Source organism: Balaenoptera acutorostrata, chromosome 20, assembly GCF_949987535.1.
Source record: "Balaenoptera acutorostrata chromosome 20, mBalAcu1.1, whole genome shotgun sequence".
NCBI lineage: Eukaryota > Metazoa > Chordata > Mammalia > Artiodactyla > Balaenopteridae > Balaenoptera > Balaenoptera acutorostrata.
The window spans coordinates 55,574,151-55,579,263 of NC_080083.1; positions in this window are offsets into that span (position 1 = coordinate 55,574,151).

Sequence of the window (5,113 nt, forward strand, 5' to 3'; positions counted from 1 at the left end):
CAGACGTGCTTGACCAAGTAGGTGGAACACGGGGCCGGCCGGGGGAGCACTCTTCCGGGCAGGGACCCCTGGAGGTGATGCGAACACCCTGGTAGGACAGCCCACAGCAGCATAGGAAGGTGATGGCCCACACCAAGAGAGGTAGGAATGCCCGAATTCCATGGGGTCAAAAGGCCAGAGAAGTGGGTGGGTTCAAGGAGATCTACCAGGTAAGGCCAGAAAGCCACCAGATGAGCAGGCACCACGGGAAGTCCCAGAGGACACACCGTTTACCAAAGCGTGCGGAATGTGCTGGGGAGAGCGCGCCAGCATCGCTAGAAGGTGCACCGGTGCCTCCTCTGTAAGCCCAGGCTGATGGTGGGAGGCAGAGTTGCCCAAAGGGCAGAGCTGAGAGCAGTGGGAGGAAGAGGACCCCACCCCACTCTCTACCTCCTCCCCTCCCCGAAACAACAGAGGCCACGTGGCAACACCTAACCGTCAGCATCCCAATGGATGCAGTTATCACAATGAGCAGCAGACTCGGAAGCCACCATATTGGTACCACTCCATGGGGCCTCCATGGCCGTATCCATGGAGATTACAAATGCGTATACCCTTGGACCCAACAAGTCTACTGGGAACGTATCCCACGGCTGTCCCATGTTAAGAAAAATCATCCTAAACTGGTGGCTGCTTGTCCTTTCAGTGTCCTGTGAGGGTTTTGTCTACCAGACCCACACGAGGATCATCTCATTTCATAGATATTTGCACCTTGATTTGACCTACTTTTTGCTATGTGTTAGGGTATTTTACAACGCTGAAGGGCAGATGTCAGCTTGTAGAAAACTGTTAGCTATGCAAATGGTGCTTGTCTAATAACAATTCAAATGAATTTTGTCTGGAAGAGATGCAAATAATTTCTATCCTGTAGAAGTACTAATCCCAAAGGTTACAGTTTTACTGCCCTGGAGTTTATACATGAACCAGTTTTCTATGTAACACAGCTGCCTTATTCCAGATTTCTTTCAGTGCCTATATGTATCCAGCCTCTTGAATTCTCTCTGAACCAATTTTGCCATCCTGCTGCTTCCTCCCTTAATGAGTTCAAGGTCTTTGACACACAGTCACTTTATAGTGGTGCAAGAATCATGCTTTTCACTTCTTGAAAATAAAACTTTGACCCCTAGCACATATACAAATAAAAGCATTTGTGGCGTTGTTTCTTGTAAGAGAAAAGTATTGGAAACTAATGTCAATCAGTAAGGAACAGGTTAAATTAATTATGGTGCATAGACACAAAGGCATATTGTACAGCTCGTACAAAGGATGAGGCAAGTGTGGATGTATTTATATGGAAGAATTTCTGAGATTTAACGTTAAATTAAAAAATAGCAAGGTAGGGGCTTCCCTGGTGGTGCAGTGGTTAAGAATCCACCTGCCAATGCAGAGGACACAGGTTCGAGTCCTGGTCCGGGAAGATCCCACATGCCACGGAGCAACTAAGCCTGTGCGCCACAACTATTGAGCCTGTGCTCTAGAGCCTGGGAGCCACAACTACTGAGCCCGTGCACCACAACTACTGAAACCCGCGTGCCTAGAGCCCATGCTCCACAAAGAGAAGCCACCATAATGAGAAGCCCGTGCACTGCAATGAAGAGTAGCCCAATGCAGGCAGAGGACATAGGAAGGGGTGTTCTGTCCTGGGAAGGCCTCATAGGGTCCTGCTTGGTTACTCTAGGAGTGGGATGCTGGGTTTGCTTAACTTTGCAAGAAACTGCCAGATATTTTCCAGAGCTGCTGTCCCATTTTGCATTCCTAACAACAGTGTACAAAAGTTCCTGTTGCTCTGTATCCTCGCCAAAACTATGGTCAGTATGGTCAGTTTTTTTTTCCCCTAAGCTTTAGCCATTCTAATAGGTGTGTAATGGTATCAGTTGTGGCTTTAATTTGAATTTCTGTAAAGACTTATGATGTTGAACATCTTTTCATGTATTTATTGGCCATCTGCCTCTCTTCTTCGGTGAAGTGTCTGTTCAAATGTTTTGCCCGTTTTTTATTGGCCAATTGTTTGTTTTCATATTAAGTTATGAGAGTTCTTCACATATATTCTGGTTACAAGTTCTTTATCAGCTATGTGCTTCACAAATGTTTTCTCCAAGTCTGTATCATGACTTTTTAAAAACTTTATTGGCTTCCGGCTGTAAGCTTGAGGATTTAGCTCACTTCTTTCTCTTCCCCTCTCTGCCTCTCAAAGTTTGAAAGTTGTTGTTGTTATTTTGTTCTCTTGAGTACCTTTTAACTCTAACATATGAACCTCTATTTCATGTTGCCATCAACTTTTGACAGTATCTCCTGACTCCGACTTTGTAACGAGGATATATGCACGCCCACCCTTTTCCCTAACAATCTTTTCCACTCCTTCTGACAACCATATTTGAATCTTTACGTCGTCAAAGTCCTTAACATCTATAATCTGTCTCTGAACTACAACCAAGTCTTGTCTGCTTTATTGATAGTTTGACTTTAATCATATGTCTATCATACTGTAAATTCTATGGATACCCCTGCCCCCAGCAAACCTTGCTCTCAGGATCTTTATTCCTCCTGCTCCACTCTTGACTGGTTGGTCTCGAGGCCTGGGGTGAACAACCATCCTGATTTCCCAGCACATAAATAAGCCTATTAGTGCTAAAAAAATAAAACATCCTGGCAGCCCGGAATGAGTTGGTCACTCGATCCTGAAACTTCCGTTGACTCCTAGGTTAGGATGAATCCAGCTTTCTGGATACTATATCATCCTCTTTCTTTGTTTATTTCCTGACTTCTCTGATATCCTCCAGCAATTTTTAGAGAAAGGGTGTGTTAAAGATAAACTGTGTCCTTCCATGTGTGAAATGTCTTTAATTCTTCCCTGAGGTTTATTGATGGATAGTTTAGCTAGATATAGAATTCTAGGTTGGAAATAATTTTTCCTTGTAACTTGGAAGGAATGTTTCATTTTCTTCAAGCATCTGAGCCTAAGGCAGAGCTGTTCCCCATCATCCCCCACCTGGTCTGCAGGTAACACCACCTGAGGAGTTTCAGAGTAATAGCTACCATCTATTGAAGGCCTCCCACAGTCACGTGCATTAGGTACATCATATCTAATTTTCCACTAACCCTTTCAGGTAGGGATGACCATCCCCATTCTTCTGATGAGGAAGCTGAGGCTCAGAGGTTAAGAAACTTGTCGAAGAGCAGCAGCTGGTAAGTGGCACAGACATTAACCGATGTCTGAAAGTTACTCACGGCCGTGTGCCCCGTACATGGTGACAGGATTCCCACCTCTGCCACAGTCTGGAGTGGCCCAAAGGAGCAGTCAAGCCCCAAAGGCTGACCCCAAGAGGCCCGTAGCCTGGGTGTTACCAAAGCCACTGGGTTGGGAATTTTGGAGGCTGAATCCTGGGCGCCCCCCTCCCCATGGTCCTGTAGAAACAGCCACATTGTTGTTGGTCAAGATTCTGGATCAGTCCTCCCTCACCTGCATGGCCAGCAGGCCACCCGACCCCGCTTGGCCGCCCACAGCCTTCAAGCCTTGCAGAACTTGATTCCGCCTTTCATCACCTGTGCAGAGCAGGAGGTGGCAGCCCTTACAGAAGGTGGAAAAAACCCAAGGAAGCACTCGGTGAAGGGGGTGTGATGGGAAGGAAAGGAAAGGAAAGGAAAGGAATCGGAAGTGAAATCTAACTTTTAAAGGGGAACTGTCCCCCAAATTGGTAGCTGGAGAGAAACTTTTGAAAAGCATCTGGTTCAGTCCCCGCCCCCTCCACTTTCCCAGCAGTAGGTACCAGGGCCCGCGGTGGGGGGCTGGTGTCTTGGCTCAGAGTAGGCACCGGAGGGGCTGGTGGGAATGGAGGGGGCCCAGGGGCAGCAGCCTTCTGGGCAGGAAGGGCTCACCCTGAGCCCCCTGGCAGGTGGGGTAGCAGGACAGAAAGGAGCTCCTGCTTCGTGCCAGGCGCCCGCATGCTGAGCTCCTTAAATTCCCGCACTCCCCCCCCCCCCCCCACCAACCCCGCAGCCTCAGGACAAGGTCTCACAGATGAGGAGGGAGAGGCTTGCCTCGGGAAATTTCCATTCTCACCCTCAAGGGCTGGCCTTGGGCTTTGGCAATCGATCCTGCCCTCCGGGGACCCTCGCCCTGACCCCTCTCCTCCTTCCCCATCCGGGAGGCAGAGAAGGAAAGGGTGAGGGAGCTGCCGGCCGCTGGGCTCCCGGCGTCCCCAGGCACAGCTCCCGGCGTCCCCAGGCACAGCTCCTCGTGCATAAAGCAGGAGGAACCTTTTCCTCCGCAGTTAATCAAAACCTCTGGGCAGAGATTGCAGATGAAGGGCCCCTGTCATTTCCCTTGCAAATGAAGCCACTGCTCCCGTGTCTTTTCCTCTTTAAAACCTAATCAACTCAGCGGTCGACCCAGGAGCCCAGGGCTGCTCAGCTCACCGGTCCCCAGGCAGGTAGCTGGCACATTTCAATTAGCTTGACGAGGCCCCATTAAGCATACGGGGCACCTTCGATCCCTGACCACCCACCACCCCGCCCGCCCCGGCCCTGGCTGAAGCCCAGGGAGCTGGGCCTCCCGCCTCCAGTGGTAATTAGTGGATTTTCAAGGCTGGTGCCCCAAATCCAGGCCCAGCTGGAGAGGTCTGCTGCGCAGGTCAGGCTGGACCTGTCACCATGCCTCTCAGACGTCCAAGGATTTAGACTTCGAGGTGGAGGTGGGGAGGTGGGGTCGGGGAGCCCAGGGACACACACACACCAGATCTTAAGGGAGACCCCCGATGGGGCCCTGGTGGAGGGACCTCAGCCCCAGATAAACCAAGAGATGAAGACTCATTGCTCACTGTCTGGGTGCCTGGAGTCCCCCTACCTGTAAAATGCGATAATACGATTATCTGCCTTGTAGGGCCACTGTGAGGAGTAAATGAGATGGTCTGGGTATAGCCCTTGGCACAGTGTCTGGAACTTAGAAAGCATTTCATAAATGTTAGCCACGATTTGTATCAATGCAGTATTCTATCAGCACCAACATCAGACCACCCCTACTGTGGACAGCTGCCATATTGTATTGATAGAATCAGCCATTCGCTAAAGGAGCGGG